This window comes from Ailuropoda melanoleuca, chromosome 15 (genome assembly GCF_002007445.2).
Source record: "Ailuropoda melanoleuca isolate Jingjing chromosome 15, ASM200744v2, whole genome shotgun sequence".
Classification (NCBI taxonomy): Eukaryota; Metazoa; Chordata; class Mammalia; order Carnivora; family Ursidae; genus Ailuropoda; species Ailuropoda melanoleuca.
This window is the reverse complement of record NC_048232.1, coordinates 51,106,891-51,125,941: the sequence shown is the minus strand read 5'-3', so window position 1 is coordinate 51,125,941 and position 19,051 is coordinate 51,106,891. Positions and strand designations below refer to the sequence as shown.

The 19,051-nt window shown below is 34.5% G+C and overlaps 1 protein-coding gene across 7 annotated transcripts in view; it reads right to left on the bottom strand.

The window, feature by feature from the left end:
- Positions 1–19,051, bottom strand: part of NAV3 (neuron navigator 3) — a 570,381-nt gene that overhangs the window by 308,134 nt on the left and 243,196 nt on the right. The window lies entirely within an intron of this gene.

Here is a 19,051-nt window from a genome sequence, read left to right as displayed (position 1 = left end):
CTACCATTTGCATTTCTACTAACAGCTACTCTTGTTGGTTTCTTCATTCTCTAAATGTTTTTGTTTTTCAGAAGTTTAGCACTTAAAGTTACAATATATGTGAAGTTAACATAAATTTCACTGTATTTAGGCAGCAACATGCAGGGCATTCCCCCCCCCCCCATTAGCTGGCCTCAAACAAAGGCTTATCTTATTTAATATTCAGTTAAAGAAATAGCAATCTTTTCCCATGCTAGAAGAAAAACTTGACCAATAAATTGCAAGCAGATATAGTACACAAAACCATCATGTGTGGTATTCTCTGATTCAGGAAAATCTCAAAGGTAGTTTTTACTAGAGTTTCTTCTCTGCTTACATACTGATTTATAGAAATTATTTTCTTTTATAATATTCTATCCACTTAGATCTGTATTGAAATATATTTCATATATTTAAATGAACTACAAGCTATTAAAGTTTAGTAAAGTTGGTTCATTCTGCAGTCCATGGATCAAGGAGTAATTTCAACTTTCAAGTCTTAGCATCTAAGAAATGCATTTTGAGGGTGGGGGTTATGAGTGAAATAGGTGAAGGGGATTAGGAGTACAAGTATCTCGGGGCATCTGGGTGGCGCAGTCATTAAGCATCTGCCTTCCGCTTAGGGCGTGATCCCAGCGTTCTGGGATGGAGCCCCACATCAGGCTTCTCCACTGGGAGCCTGCTTCTTCCTCTCCCACTTCCCTTGCTTGTGTTCCCTCTCTTGCTGGCTGTCTCTCTCTCTGTCAAATAAATAAATAAAGTCTTTAAAAAAAAGAAGAGTGCAAGTATCTAGATGAGCATTGAGTAATATATGGAATTGTTGAATCACTATATTGTATACTTGAAACTAAGATAATATTGTGTGTTAACTACACTGGAATTAAAATTATTAAAAATGAAACATAAAGGAAGGGAAGGGAAGGGGAGGGAAGGAAGGCAGGCAGGCAGGCAGACATTTTATAAGGCTATAGCTGCCACAGACAGTAATTCCTTGAATTATAGGCAGAGTAAATTGAAAACCTTCTGGAAAGGATTCACCATTCTAGATGCCATTAAAAACATTAGTGATTCATGGGAGCAGGTCAAAATATCAACATTAACAGTAGTTTGGAACACGTAGATTCCAAGAGTCATGGATGACTCTGAGAGGCTCAAGACTTCATTGGATGAAGTAGCTGCAGATGTGGTGGGAATAGCAAGAGAATTAGAATTAGAAATGAAGCTTGGAGATAGATCTGAACGGCTGCAATCTCACGATAAAATTTTAACAGATGAGGAGTTGCTTCTTATGGGTGAACAAAGAAAGTGATTTCTTGAGATGGAATCTACTCCTGGTGAAGATGTTATAAAGGCTGTTGAAATGACAAAGGATTCAGAATGCTATATACACTTAGCTGATAAAGCCAGCAGCAAGGTTTGAGAAGATTGACTCCAATTCTGAAAGAAATTCTACTGTGAGTAAAATGCTGTCGAACACCATCATATGCTAAAGAGAAATCATTCAGGAAAGAAAGAGTGACTCGATACAGCCAACTTTATTGTCTTAATTTAAGAAATTGCCACGGCCACTCCAACCTTCAGCAACCACCATCCTGATCAGTCAGCAGCCATCAACACTGAGGCAAGATCCTTCATCAGCAAAAAGATTGTGACTTGCTGAAAGCTTGGATGGTGGTTAGCATATTTTAGCAATAAAGTATTTTCAAGTTAAAAAGAAGGCTTAGTTAAGTTGGGCATATACATTCTCAATACCCTTGTAAGCACTTTGATTCAAGAGCTAAAACTAACAAAAATGGACCTTCCACCATGGACCAGTTACTTTCATGGCTAGATTAATTCATCCTTCTCACATCTGTGTGCGTGCACATGTGAACATGTACACGCATAGGTGTGCATTTTTATCCCTTTCATCTCCAGGAAACCCTAAGGATAGAACAGAATCCTTGGTGAAGCAACATGAAAATGGTGAAAAGGAAGCAATGTTTACATAAGCTTTTACCTTGCTTTTAAGTTAAGGATGATGAATATCCTTGAATTTCATGAAAAATGCCTGGTGTTTTTCAGAATTTAATTTAAACCCTCTTCCTCTCTTGGTTTATTAGATCCTCCTGGATTAGTTTCTTCTTGCCAGGCCTCCCTCTGTCTGCCTTCCTTTTCCCAATTCTCCTTAAACACTGGATATTTTTTTTCCACTCTGCCCACTTTCCTTTCCCCAGTGTGTGGTAGACTCGCCATCCACATATTCTCTAGCATTGGCAACAGAAGCACCATGACTGACTTACTGACAGGTTACAAATGTTAAAAATCTCTCTTTCACTCCCAATATTTCTTGCCATTTCAATTTCTAAATGTCTCACTAATAAAAAGCTAATTTTTTTCTAGAAAGTTTTTGCTAGAAATTTCCTAGAAAAGATTTTCTAGCCTTTATTCTGACTTATTTGACTGCCTAAAATATATCAATTTGATCTCTATATATTCCTGCCTGAAAAGTATAGAGATGTGATGATTATTAGAAGTTTCTATACATGCTATTTCTGTATATTACTTTTCAGTAATGTATTTATATATTTTATTGGTAGATTGTCATAGACATAAAGTTTGAGTTGGATAACAAGAAAAGACTGTATGTGTTTTTACTTATTTTCTATCCCTTGCAAAAATTGCAGGCAAAATAGAAGACATGCACCATACATTAATTAATTCATTTGTCACATAGTATGTCTAGTATATGTTGAACACCAGAAATACATTGTTGGGCAAAAATATCACAGGTTTGTACCCATAAAGCTAATGGCCTAATGGGAAAAAAAGACATTCAACAAATAACTATAATCAATAATTTCTTAAAAATTGTTGGAATGACGTGGATGGAGCTAGAGAGTATTATGCTAAGCAAAATAAGTCAGTCAGAGAAAGACAAATACCATATGATTTCACTCATATGTGGAATTTAGGAAATAAAACAAATGATCATAGGGGAAAAAAGAGAGAGAGAAACCAAGAAACAGACTCTTAACTACAGAGAACAAACTGGGGGTTACCAGAAGGGAGGTGAGTGGGGGCTGGGCTAAATAGGTGTGGAAATTAAGGGGTACACTTGTGATGAGCACTAGGTGTTACATGTAAGTGGTGAATCACTAAAGTGTACACCTGAAACTAATATTACACTGTATGTTAACCAGCTGGAATTTAAATAAAATTTTTTACAAATTTGAGATAAGAGCTCTGAATGAAAAGAACATTGTATCAAAAGAGAGCACAAGGCAAAGGAAACTGATTTAGACTTCAAGTGTGGAGGCAGGTGGTCATGGGAGTTGGTCCAGAAGAAGTAAAGTTTGAACTAAAACCAGAAAATGGGTAAGAGTTAACCAGGTAAAGGGTAAGGAAAGAAAGCTCCAAATAGAAATGACACTTCCAAAACTCCTGAGGCAAGAAGGGGGGCATAATATGTTCAAAATGGCTGACATGATCAGGATCATATCTATTAAGACAAATTTTCATTTACTTAATGATTACAGACATAAACTGTCATTGCATTGGATGATTAGTTTCATAAAAGCCATCACTACCGTAACATATTTTTCAATACGATATTGTTTTTACTTGACATTTATGGCCCCAAATGAGGTATTTACTTACTATATGTCAAGGATTTAATATCATTATTAAATGGAATCCTATAACAGCTGGGGAATTGATATTTATAGAGGTTAGGCAATTTGCCCAAGGTCACAGGGCTGATAAGGAGCAAACCAAAGAACTCAATCATCCCTGTCCAAAGCCCAGCTTTCCACTTGACCTTATTTCCACCATATTAATGAGGACTCCACATTCTCAGCTTGTAAGTAGAACATTCTCACTCTTCTTAAATGATTATTTTAAATGGCTTGTACTCATCTGCAAGGGTAGTTTTCAGAGTGATGTTTGATGCATTCATACAATCATTTAATTAACCAAGATTCATGCAAGAGTTGAGTTTCTTGAGAGGACCTATATTTAGTCCATAGGAATGTATCCCCTGGCTCTGTTTCTTTCCTCATTATAATCCATTGATCTCAGCATGTTGTTTATTCTTCTCAAATTCTTCCAAATTTTAATAGCTCTCTGTAAAGTCTGAAGACTAAAAGAAAATGACTCAAAGAAAATGACTTTGGTTCACCATAGAACCAATGAATCCACAAGGCAGAGTCTGGTTTTTGACTGAGATGAAGGATGGTATCTGGGGTGAACAGACTCCACTCCCTAGTCTTCCCTAGTGCCTTACCTACACACATTCTTACTTGAGTGACCTCGATAACCTGCAGTCTACTAGGTCAGTGCTTCCAGACTGCAGGCTACGTACCTTTTACACTGTTTTTGGCCTAAGCGTTGGGCTCACAATAGTACCTTCGTGTTTACTCTACTGTCATTCAAAAAATATTTTTTGCTCTACTAGAGTTACTCAAACTAATTACTTTAATGTTTTCATTTTTATTACACCATCGGTCTACTAAAGGGTTTAGTGTTATAGCTCTAGGAATGGCCTGCATATCATGCTTGGAAATGGTCACATTTTATTCTGATACTCTAGAACATTCTACATGTCTGATCCTGTTCAAAAAAGTACATCTTCCACTCCTTTCCTCAAATCCATCTGTTCATTACTTTCAAGGGCCATTCAACACTCACCTCCTAGTAACCATCAGGTTCAGCTACATGCTAATTTCACTTAGTTTAAATAATAACGTCAGGACTTTTTATACTAACCTATATTTTAATAGGAACTTCTATATATTTTTAAAATGTACTTAAGCCCTGTATATGTGTTTCAGCTTTGATATGCAGACACACTTATAGAGAAAAGATCAATGGGAACCGACATATAATAAACACAGTGGTCAAGCAGAACGAAGAGTAATTATGCTATCCTACACATCACCCACTTCAACCTTCAATATTTGCATTTATCATTCTAAATGCTGGCTATTTTTTAAACTGTTAAATTTACTGCTTGTTTTGACTGGCATGCTAATAAGTTTAATTCACACCAAGTTATCTGCATGTTTTAAAGAACAAATGTATCTTTTCATAGCTCTATTTGGTTACATTGGAAAGGAAGCTAAGGGTAGGCGAGAGTTTTTCAAGAATTTATCTTATTGAGGATAGATGTTTCCTGTTGCTTGATGGAATAATTTAGCTATAAATCAAAGCTTTGATGGGATATAAAGAGAATTTCTTTACATTTAAAACTATTAAATGAGCAATTCAAGAGTGATTCACTGAGTTATCTAAGAATATACAGTATTGATATATCATTTATGCCTCAAACTTATGAGATTTCAAATCCTAATCAAAAGGCAAACTTCTTGTAACAGACCAACACAACAAAATTGTCTCGAGTCACTTCTCAACATTTTTCTGTGATAGTAATTAAAATTGTGTAAAATCTTAGTTATTGGTCTTGATGTGGGATAAAAAAAAAAAAATGTTTGGTTCAGCATCCTGTGGTTGTTGGATCATCTGGCTTCTCTGATTCAAATCAAAGTGCCTCTGTGGCTGCATAGACCAGGAGGCCTGTGTAATTTGCATGAGCCAGTAGCCACTTAAGCTAACTCATTCCTACTGTACCAAGGTTTTTTAAAAACTCCTTTCTTGCATCTGGTATCGTTGTATGAATCCTCAAAACCATACTAATTGAAACTTAAGCCTTGTGTGTTTAATTTCAATTCACTGTGTTCAAAAATTACTACTTTTCTTATGGATTTGGATTTTTGCTTTTTTGTACAGTTAAAATGTTATCTGTTTTCAGACCATATTCTCAGAACTTTGTTAGTTACATTATATAAAATATATTTGGTAAACAAATAATAGAAAAAATGTTATCAAATATTGTTTTAGTGGCAGGTTGATAAACTCCCATAATGGAAGGTCAATGAGCAATATTCCTAAAGCAGCTGATTGTCTTTCCAAGCATTTAAAAAGATATATGTTGATTACCTATTATATACAAGTAAGAGATCTCAAAACTTAGAGAAATGGGAGCAATGGATAGTGGTCACTAAACAAACAGATCAGAGTGACAAAAAATGCATTTGGAAGAAAAGAAGCAATCAATTGTTTTACATTGCAGAGTTATATAGAAGTTTTGTTCATTCGTTTCTTGTTAGATAATTTATCTTACAACGTCTAAAAATCCTTAAATATTATTCTTTAACACTATTTTCTTAAATTATAATTTGTGAAAAAATTTAAGCAGAACAAAATTTTTATTACTACTACCAACAGAAAGCAACCAAAAACATTTTAAGGATCAAACATTAACTAATGAGCACATCTCATATACTTCAAAGAGTCATAGTTCCAAAGAACTGCAAATCTCCCTTGGAAAATATATTTGTAATAACAGAAAACTAGAACAGAAAAACAAGTTCCATTATGTTTCTTGGAAAAGGACTTGAAATATTCAGTGGTCATATAGACATTATGAGGGTAAAGGGAAACATCTATTCTTCCTGGTTCATTAGAAATGTGTCACATATCAGTTTTTCCTCTCACTTAAAAGACAAGTAAAATAAAAATAGGATAAAACCATACAGATATCTGGCTCCTGGGTGACTCTGCTGGTTAAGTGCTTGATTTCGGCTCAGGTAATGATCTCAGGGTCATGAGATCAAGCCCTGCTTCATGGGGAGTCTGCTTGAGCTTCTCCCTCCCTCACCCTCTGCCACTCCCCCTGCTCACTCTTTCTCTAAAATAAATAAGTCCTTCAAAAAAAAAATCATATAGACATTAACTACAACAGAGTTCTGAACCACAGAGTGAATAAATTATAGTTTAATCATGCATTTTTACAGAAGAGGCTAATGTAAATAAACATATTCTAGATTTCCTCACCAACTACTCACATTCCAATTAAATTCATCAATTGTTGACAATACAAATGCCTTTCTTCTCGATCTTATAACGATACATTTAATGTCCATAACAAATCAAAATAAATAATAAAATGTGCCTGATGCCAACAATTTCAATCATGGAGAATAGTAAATGCTCTGAACCTTCGTTGGGCTTCTCCTAGGTTAGCTCATTCATACATTCCTTCAATTTCTATTTGAATTGATATTTACTGAGCATCATCTTTGGGCAAGACACTCAGGACATAAAGGGGTAACGGTTGAACAAGAATAAGACAGGTAAGGCCTTTCCCCTCATGGTACATACATTCTTAAAAAAGTGAATAAGAGAATTACAGATTGAAATACATACTGTGAAGGAAATTTTAAAAAAGGGTAATAGGATATATAGTGTATTAGCAGTGGGGACTTTGGATAGGAAAGGGCTGTTTAAGAGGTGAGCAGCGATGCCACTGGAATATATTTCTGAGAGAAGTCTACTTCTATTCAGATTAGTCACAAGGATTTATACAATCTGCTCTGACATCTTAGAAATTATAACTCACTACATCAAAGCTTTATAAATACTTACCATATAGAGTGGCATTTGTAAAACAAGGTCCTCCTCTCCATTGAACCAGGGAAATTCTTACAGTGGAAATTAGCTAGTCTACATGTGATACTTTTAAAGGTATTTAAAATAAGAATTAATTGATATGAAAAGGACTCAAAGCCATATCATAACAAAGTGTGTTTAAACAAACTTCATAATTATACTTGGATGCATTTGGAAACTGTTGGGCCCTACTTCTGAAAAGCAGATACGTCATGAACCAAACCAATAGATTTTTAAAAATATCTAAAATGTTCAGTAGAATAGCTTATGCTATTATTTATGTTAGAAAAAAAAAAGAGCTGAAATACCTAATTATGAAGACTTCAAAAAGTTGTCCACTCAATAGTGACTATCAAGAAGGAACTATGAGGGGATCAAAAATATAAAAGTTTAACCAGTAGTCAGGGGTCTTTCCCATAGATATCCTGACATCTGCTTAAGAGCCCTGAGCTTCTGTGACATTAAATATAGTTGATTCATTGTAACAATCCTTAGAAAAATAAGTTAGAAGTTAACCTTCTCGAAAAAGCATGTATTCTGATAGACCTATCTTTAGCAGAAGTAGCATTTGTTTACACTTTACGTTTTGTTTCTCTAGTATTTAGACAGTTGGCACTTCCAGCCCTTCCATTTTAAATATAAACCTGTTTATATTTCGTATGAGCAGCTGCAAATAATTTGACAAAGATTTTCAAGATGTCAATTCCTTAAGTATATGCGTGCAGTACACCAAGTCACTGGCAAAAAAGTTTTCATTAACAAAGAAGAAAGGGAATTCAAAATGGTAACATGTAGTGTTTGATATGATAGAAATAAAGACATGGAATACTTTAGCTCTGTTTTTTCATCAAGATGAGAGAAAAAAGAAGGCAAAGATTTCATGACCTTCTAAAATTGAGTGTGACAGTATCCTCCTTCATCCTGTCCCCATTCAAGTTTTAAAATAAATAGCTGCTTCATCCAAGAAACTTCTGCCTGATTTATATGGAAACATTGGATAAGCTATTGTTTAATCAAAATAATGTTTCAGAAAAAAAAAAAAAAAGGTCTCATATCACCACCAATGAAGCAATGCTTTCCCTTCGGGCTTTCATTTGTTTAATGAATTCAAACTGAAAGAGAATAATAATGTTGTCTTTTTATAATGTTTTATCATTTGTTTAACACAATCATTGGGCCCTGCTAGGAATGATTACAGGACAGATTATCAATTTAATCAATGTTTTCTCTTTTCGTTTCATCTCAAAAACAGAACATCAGCCAAAGTAAACACTCTCGAATTATCCTACAAATTCTATCAACTGGCCACATGGATTCGCCATCAGTTTTAGATGATCCTCCAACTTTCTTTTCACCTCCCCACAAACTCCTTTGGCATTACAACATGCTAAACAAATTCATCTTGCTGACAAGCAGAACTGATTCAAGAAAGGCAAGATACCTCATTACCTTTGTCATGAAACTTTAGATAATTAAAATGTCACACCAAATTTTCCTTTGGACAAAAAGCTTGTCAGAGACCACTGATAAACTGCTCTTTTCTACACACTTAACTTAAAAGCACTTAAAAATGTTATTTTAATGAAATACCAAAGAAAATTAATTGACTGTTACTTTCTCGGTACTCCTCCAAAGACCCACGAACAGAAACATAATTCATTTTAGTGTGTGTCACACATCTGGAGAAACCTCAGAAGAGCTATATTTGCCCATTATTTAAAATAACAATCATCACAATATTATCCATTGGAAAAATCAGAAAACATGTCAGAAATGAGACAGCAGAATACCATCTTTTTTGTGTGTGGAATTCCTTCTTGACCTTCGATTGTATATTTTGAAGTCAGTTTAGACAAACACCATTTATATGTCAGTTGACAAAAATGATTGAAATCCTACCTAATGTTTATTCATATTGGTATTAGCCCGGTAAGGGAAGGACTATTTTTCTAATGGCTTAAAAGAATGAACTTCGTTTTTACAATTTCAGAGTTTAAACATAGTATGTGACAGAATTTGTAATAGTAAACAAACATAGAAAACTTAAGATCTCAGGAAGCCTCCTCGAAGATTCTGGGTTGTTTTGTTTATTTTTGTTTTGTTTTCATCATCTACTCCCTCCCCAACCCTAACAATTTAAAACTCAATTGACTTCTATGATATCTGGCTAGAAGGTAATAGTAACCCTAAGCTATGCATCCTATTGTTTATGGAGCAGGTTGCAAGTGTCCAGGAGATGCAGTGGGACCTATTTCATTTGTTATTTAACCATCTGCTTTTTTTTTTTTCATGATACAACATGAAACTCTAATTGCTGAAGCATTTCTGAATGTGTTCTTAAGACAGGTACACAAGACGGTTTCTTTGGAACATCATTCCAGATATCTTAATATTTGACCAGAGCATAAATGGCATTAATTTAACCCATTAAATATCATCCTCTCTAATCATGACCAATACCATATAACAGGAAGACTAGACAAAAAAGTCACAAACCCTCTAGATAGGCTTGATTAAATATGAGAGTTTCTTTTCTTTCTTTTTTCTTTTTTTTTTTTTTTACCTTTTTAAAGATTTTATTTATCTGTTTGACAGAAAGAGAGCACAAGCAGGCAGAGCAGCAGGCAGAGGAAGAGGGAGAAGCAGGTTCCCCACTGTGCAGAGAGCTCAATGTGGGGCTCAATCCCAGGACCCTGGGATCATAACCTGAGCTGAAGGCAGGTGCTTAAGCTACTGAGCCACCCAGACACCCCAAGTAAGAGAGTTTCAGGCAGACAAATTTACATAGTTATGTGCCCAAAACAAGAAAAAAGAAGAAAAAAGTATAGTTTTTCTTTTCAAGCTGAAAAATGTTTTAGCCAAATATGACCCCCATTAATACCACAGAGCTGTGTGGTTTTACAATCACTTGTTAATTTTATCTCTACCACATAGGAGACAACTCTGGTTGTGGCATCAAGCTGAACTCTCAACTGAAGCACATGAATGCTCAGGACAAACGTCTCCATGATAAAGAAAGGAATTAATGGGATTTTCCAATGCTCTGCTTTTAAATGACTCTTCATAATTTTTTCACAAACATACATCAAATGAATATTGTACAGTATAGCCAAATAATTCAGACAAAAATGATCACATTTACCCACTCTGTGAAGGACAGTTTTGATTCTCGGCCCTTTACTTCCCTTTAATGGGCCAATTAAAACAGCTTGACTAAGGATTATTGAAATGCTAGATTCACTGCCATTCAAAATTGTATGAGACACTGCCAGCAGCCCTTCCCACTTGGTTGTAAACCCATATGGAGCTGTACTTAAAAATTTAAACCTGACTTTAGGCATTCACATCTGCATCTAATATTTTGACAGTAAAAACTAACTTTATTGTATTTAAATGTCAAATACAGACTTGGGAGTATTGTATTTTATTCAAATAAAATAATGCCAATTTATTCCAATCCCAAAGTAATAATGCTTTATTAAATAATTGCAATTTTTGCCCTATACCAAGAAAACATTTTGAAAAAGAGAAATACTGTTGAGCAACTAGAAAAATAAATATAAGTATTTTTTTGTTTGAATACTTATGATTGTCAATTTTTGGTGTAGCACTACTTTGGAAATGGTTCCCCCCCACCCCAGATTTATTTATTTATTTGAGAGAGAGAGAGAGCAGGGTGGGAGGGGAGGAGAATAAAGGGGGAGGGATGTGCAACTCAGGGCTTGATCTCGGGATCCCAAGATTATGACCCGGGCCAAAATTAAGAGTTGGACGCTTACCGAACTATGCCACCCAGGCACCCCTGGAAATGATTAGTTCTAATTCAAGTATAGAAAAAGATATAAAAGTTATTTAAACCTCAGCTACATTTTAATTCTCTAATTTTAAATAATATACATAATAAAAAGTTTAATACACAGTATATATGTCTGTTTATATGTACAGTTTTATATATATAATGTATATTTATATACACTTGATAAATGTGTGTTGTATGTGTACAGTATGTGTGTGTATGTTGTATACTTGACATACATATATCTGTAGATATATACAAGTAAAGTAAGCACCCCTCTACACCTGATCCCTAAGCTTCTCAGTTTTCCTTTCCTCCCTGGAGGCAATCGCTGTTACTACTTACGTATGTATCTTTCCAAAGCTGGTTTGTACATAAATAAATGCATATGTACACATACATATAAATATATTTTTTGTGTATGTGATTATAAAAACGGAAGTATACTACCCATCATGTTCTGCACTCTACTTTTTCCACTTAATCTTAAGTGTCATTCATTATTAGTACACATAGATCAATCACATTTGTTTTAATGAATAGTGAAATATTTTAAATGTGCTTTATTAACAGAAGTTGATCTAAATTATGATAAAATAGAATTAAGCATAAAATAAATGAAAATGGTGACAGCGTGAGCAAAAGAAAAAAAGAAATACAAGAATTATGAGGCATGTCAAAGTTCAAATTCAAGCCAAAGGTATCATTTTAAATATTTTCTTGAAAAGCAGAACTATACAGCAAAAAGGTTATCAATATAGTCTTTGCTATCACCCAAAAAACTGTTTTTCCAATAAAGTCACATCTGATTTTCTTTAAGCCCGAAAAATTACTCACTGTCTCCTACAACCTTTGCCCTGGGGGCCAAAACCCATATTTCACAGGAATATGTATTTCTCTTAGACAAAATTGAATAATTTTAAGACTGGAGTTATAGGTTAGTTTGTTTCTGAGACACATTTGTGGTAAAAATTTCCAGGGACTTATAATTGCTAAGGTGGTAACCTGGGAGCATAACAGATTCCCAATGAAAGTTTATAAGTATGATAAAAATATGCAAAGAGTTTCATGAATTAAAGAAAATGACAACTAAACTGAACATTTTTTCTCCACTCTTTAGAAGACTGAAGAGAGATTTAACTGGTTGTGGAACTGACTTGGGTTTCTCATTTACTGTTAGGGTGGCTGAAACTACGTTATTGTGAATGACACATACACATTTTCTGTAATTGTAATGAAAATAAACTAGAAGAAATACTTGTGAACATATAATGCCAGTCAATCAACATAAAAGCTTTATAATCTTAAAACCTTATCTTATCATCATACGGGGTAAAGAAACTTGCCTCTTTCTCAGTAGAAACCCATAACAGAATTATCCAAGGCAATGTCACCTCTGCGAAGTGCTGCACATGCGACTGTATACTTAATGAGATTCTATAAGATTGCATGTGGGTGAGTTTGGGCTTTGGTAAAGCAGCTATTGCTATATGGATAGGCATGCTTACACCGCAGGATTTTCCTTTTAAGTATTTTCCTGGGGTTAACATGAGCAAACTTTTGATTTGTGAGCTTTTGCTTTCCCTGAAGAAAAGTGGTCATACTACAGTGAAAGAAGAGAGGCTCCCCTAGTTCTGGAAGTCGAATTCCCACAGTGGGAAAAACCACAATGAGATAGTGGTAATAAAATATGGCTGTGAGTTCCCGATCTCTCTTCAACAGAGCTGCTTTCTCACTGACTCTTCCGGTAAATCTCTATTAAAATTGTGTATGTAAACAGATGGAGTCTTAGATATTAACTTTAAACATGGCAGTTATACACATTATACTTCCTGAGAACCTGAGATGTTACCGAAACTTTGGAAATCTTAATTAACAACACAGTCCGCACAAAACATTTCCTGGAACATATGTACTTTGAGTCAAATTCTTCATCCTCATGGAATCCAATCTCCCCTAAAACTCCTGTCTCCCATTTTCATTTTCTTTTCATGTTTTCCACCTCCCATGAACAGTGAATTTTTCAAGCCATACTCCAGAGCTTAAAATACTGCAATGTACTTTACAGTGTGGATGATGGATAACTTTCTGAAATATTATAAGCTATTGTGTTTTATTTTAGAAGCCACTGCCAAAAGTAAAAATCACAGGCCAGATTCCTAACTCCCTTGGAACTCTCCTATAGAAGTGACCCCTTGAAATTCCTAAGCCCATGAAATAAATATGGATTGTATTTTGTCTCAAATGCAAACTGTGTTTTTATTCTTGGCAAACTGCAGGGGCAGCATTTGGTATCTAATACGAATTTTCTTTTCACTTGTGTAATTTTTATCCTTACAAAGATATTAAAAACAAATAAACAAACAAAACAACAATAACGAAGTTCATCAACTTTGTTTCAGAAAAATATAACCAACTCCATGGCATGTAAATACAAGTACAAATATTTGGGGGGGTGGTCATTGTCACCTATATATTTCATCTATGTAATATAGATTTTTATTATCCCCAGTTTCAAGATATGGTTTTAATATCGGAATATTTAATTAGATTTTTTTGCAATAACATTCAAATATGATTAATTCCTTTGAGGAAAATACTACCCAAGGCAAACTTTTTTTCCAAAACCTTGTTTCTTCTTGTCCTTGAAAAAAATCCAAGAAATGTCATATATAACTAAAGATAATAGTTTAAAATTCAGACAAAGGGAACTGTTAAGAACTAAAATGATGACACTTTAACACTCATCATTACAAGTATTGCTGAATATTTGAAAGAAATAGAATTGACTGCACTTTCATTTTTTAGTGGCTGAATTAATGAGACTTTTAATTCTTGAAACTTTTTAGTTTCGACCTTACTATTTCATGTAACTATCACCACTAAAAAAAAAAAAAGAAAGAAAGAAAGAAAGAAAAAAGAAAAAAAAAAAAAGAAACAAAAACCTTCCACAATTATCATATGATTTCAAAGAAAACTGAAACCAAAATCTTGGAGTACCTGACAATACCACTTAGTAAAGGCCCACTTTATTCAGGCACTGTAAAAAAGACACTTAATCCATACAAAAACTCTATAAAGGCCATATTATAACCTCCATTTTCGAAATAAAGGGCAGGCACTCAGAGAGGTTAAATATTCAATGTTACTCCCTCAATAAGTGGCAGGACTGGAACTTGTATGTAATACTGTCTGGTTCAAACATTCATGCTTAAATTCTTCCCCAAGTTTATCAGAAACATGTAGGTTTGAATTTCCCAATTAGTATCTCATTTTTCAGATTATCGAAATAAATGTGTTTGTTTTATAAGAGTTAAAAATTTATTCAATGAAAACCCTGAAAAATTGTTTTAAATATTCAAAACAATGCTAAATCAAGTCTAAACAATTAGAATTTAATCCTTCTTATCCTTCCATTGTTCAAAGTGAGTAAAAATTTAGAACCACTCAAGATCTATAAAGCTTGTTTTCAGAAAATATCACTTCTTATTGCCAAATTAAACCATTCAAAGTGTAGAACACAAAATTCCACACTATCTGGGGGAAATTTTTTAAAAAGCCTTTCCCTAATATTAAAATATTTAATGTTATTTAGAAAAAAGATGTGGATAATTAACTATATTGTCCCTGTTTTCAACCTAACATTTTAATGTTATATATTCCCAAATTTTGTAAAATAATTTAAGTGAAAATATTATTTTTATTAATTTACTTTTTGTTACATCAATTCAAAACTCTGTGACATTTATCCACTAGAAAATATTTTAAGAGAATATTTTAAAATGATTTCTGGAGTTAAAAACTTTAATTGAAAGATTATACTAAGTCCAAAATAAGCCAAATACAGACTTAATTCAAATAAATCTAAATTCCCAAAGTCTATTTTTATCCTTTAAAACAAAGGCAACAACTCTAGTGAGAAGATGGCCCTCAAGGCTCACAGGATGCCAACAGCCAGCATTCAGAATTTATGAGCAATTTATCAGTATTTCCTCCAAATTTTCACCCTGCCATTATCACCTCATAAAGTGGTATTTATGCTCAGATTTAAATAGCTATACTTTACAAGAATGAATAATAGGAAGAATACTCTAGTAAATAGAAGACCAAGACCTGCAAGCCTACTGTTTTATGATAGAGAACAAAGAGCATGGTCTGTAAAATTCTTAGTATATATCCAGAGGTAAGAATAATTATATAATGCTTCTTTTCACTCCATCACATATGTGCCAGAATAAAGCAGATTTCTGAAAAATTATACTGATGTGAAATTAATATTCCAAAATGTATGGAAAAGTAAATCTTAATAATAAAATTTACAGGGGCGCCTGGGTGGCACAGCGGTTGGGCGCCTGCCTTCGGCTCAGGGCGTGATCCCGGCGTTACGGGATCGAGCCCCACATCAGGCTCCTCTGCTATGAGCCTGCTTCTTCCTCTCCCACTCCCCCTGCGTGTGTTCCCTCTCTCGCTAGCTGTCTCTATCTCTGTCAAATAAATAAATAAAATCTTTAAAAAAAAAAAAAAATAATAATAAAATTTACATGCAAACAAAGTTCATAGCATTATTAGGAAAATCCAGTACATATCTGTATCAGTTAGCATTTGCTATAAAATACACTACCAAAATTTTAATGAATTGAAACAATCTTTTTTTTTTTTTTTTTTTGGCTCATGATACTAAGGGTTGACAGTTTGGGCTAGAATCAGTTGAGCTGTCATTCACTTGATTTTGGCCAATCTCACACAGGTATCTGCAGTATGCTGGTGTGCTGATAGTTGATGACTTCGTCATATGTCTGGCATTAGCTAGCTTTTGGTTGGGGCCCTGAGTCACGTGCCACTCATTACCCAGTAGGCTAGCCCTGGCTTATTCACATAACAGTTCCCAAGAACAGCAAGTGGAAAAGCTATAGACCTTTTGAAACCTAGGCTCAGAATTTCCAGTGTCCCTCCAACTACATTCTATTGCTCAAAGCAAATTACAAGGCAATCCAGATTCAAGACAGAGGTAAACTGACTCTTGTACTCTGCCTTGATGGGAAGAGCTGCAAAGTATTGTAGAATTTTTATATCACAATGTCACTAAACCAATGCTTTGTGAGAAATTAGAAAAATAATGTAATGTCCTTTAGGAATATCATATATTTACTAAAATAGATTGCAGCAAATTAAACTTTTTCATTTTGTGACAATGTTACTAAGTGGGCAGCCAAGGGAGTAACAAAGACATAGATATTTTGATTTCACAAAAAAAATATTTTTTTTTAAAGATTTTATTTATTTGACAGAGATAGAGACAGCCAGCGAGAGAGGGAACACAAGCAGGGGAGGGGTGGGAGAGGAAGAAGCAGGCTCATAGCAGAAGAGCCTGATGTGGGGCTCTATCCCATAACACCGGGATCACGCCCTGAGCCGAAGGCAGAAGCTTAACCACTGTGCCACCCAGGCGCCCCTGATTTCACAAAAATTTCTGGTGATGATTTATTTCACTTATTTTTTTCCAAAAACATACTAAAATTCAGTCTATACAACAGGGAAGAGTTGGATAATTTCAAAAATATTTAGAGAATTATATTTAAAGAATGATGATTAACAGACCATTGTCTACTTTGAATATTAGGGAACATCCAAAAGGATGTGCTAATTAGCATTTCTAAGTAATAGATGCTTACACTTTAAAGATTTAGATAGGTATCCCATTTGGTTTAAAGATTAGAAAAGATAATAGAATAAGAAAACATGATTGATAAGCAAAGTGGAAATTAGCATAGTTGGACTTAAAATCACATGTTATCATATGAAGAAAAATGCTATGAACGATTTGGCAAACTTACTTTTTTTTTTTTTTTTTTAATTTACAAGCAGACTCCCTAGAGCAGGGGGCCTGACGCAGGGCTCTATCCCAGGACCCTGAGATCATGACATGAACCGAAATCAAGAGTCCAACTCTTAACCCATTGAGCCACCCAGGTGCCCGTGGTGCATTTACCTTTAATTATTTCAACATAGACAACACATGCACACACATACACACAAAATTGTGTTATAGTAGTCATATAACTTTATACCCTATCTTTTTCATTTATATCAAAAATATAGTACCACATCATTAAATATTCTTGGAAAGCAAGGTTTCTAAGGAGAAGTAATTTTTGTATATTCATAAATTAACTGAAATTGTAGAATACTTGGGTTGACAATAATTATAAGATCTAAGGGATTTATTCAAATTCAAATTTAGTATGTACTAATAGTATGAAGCCCTGTTAAAAAGATGATAAAACTGCATTAGGTTGCATCAACAGAAAGAGGCTAGCTTCTGTGTAGGAACTAATAGAATCATGGTGCCTTTCTTGGTAAAACATTATGAGATTGCTGCTTTCTAATAACTTCTAATTTTAAATTTAAAGATGTTAGTAACTAATTAGGCTAGAGCTAAAGCGGAATAACGGGGATTGTAAAGAACCTAGAATCCATATCACGTATGGAATAAAGACTTTTTTTTTTTAAGATTTTTTTTTTTTATTTTTATTTATTTGGCAGAGATAGAGACAGACAGCGAGAGAGGGAACACAAGCAGGGGGAGTGGGAGAGGAAGAAGCAGGCTCACAGCAGAGGAGCCTGATGTGGGGCTCGATCCCATAACGCCGGGATCACGCCCTGAGCCGAAGGCAGGCGCTTAACCGCTGTGCCACCCAGGCGCCCCTGGAATAAAGACTTTTGCTCTAAAATGAGGATAAAAAGGTGATTCCCATGAGCTTGTAAAGCTAAAATAAGTATCCTTGCACATGCTTGCTTCCCCATGTCTGATCTCCTCCAGACTTTTATTCACCTTTGTATCCCTGAAACCCATAAAGTCTGGAACGTAATGGGACTTACATGATGTCTGTTGAAAACATAAGTAAATAAAAACATACATTAGTGAAGTAGAACCAGTAAGGGGATGTTATAGATAGGCAGTTTTTACCTGAGTATAAGAAAAAATGTACTTTGTGAGGCTCTAACCCCTGGTCATCAGAAGGATTCTGGCAAACTAACTGAAGGGTTTCCACATGAGGATGAGGAGTTTCGTCAGATTACTTCATGAATTCGGAGACAATATGACACAAAATAAAATGAACTTCAATCATTAAAAATATGGACCAGATTATCTCAATTCTATACCATGAACAATTCTGCATGTTTTAATATATTTAGTATATAAATATATGAAAGCAGCTATCAAATATATTATACATAGTCAAATTTGTATCTCAAATAATGGTTTTTTAAACATAGAATAGCTTAGTGTCCTTTGAACATGCAGTCTTAAATAAGACACAGAAAAATTGATACATGGGATTATATTAAATTAAGAATTTATGTTCTTCAAAAGAACCCATTCCTAGAGAGTGAAAAGGGCATTCCACAGGGTGGGAAAAGATATTAACAAAATGTATATCCAACAGGGGCGCCTGGGTGGCACAGCGGTTAAGCGTCTGCCTTCAGCTCAGGGCGTGATCCTGGCGTTATGGGATCGAGCCCCACATCAGGCTCCTCCACTATGAGCCTGCCTTCCTCTCCCACTCCCCCTGCTTGTGTTCCCTCTCTCGCTGGCTATCTCTCTCTCTGTTGAATAAATAAATAAAATGTTTAAAAAAAAATGTATATCCAACAAAAGACCTATATCCAGACCATTCTTATAGACCATTAAGGAGACTCATGACTCAGTAGAAAAGTGAGCAAAAAACCTAAACAGACACTTCACAA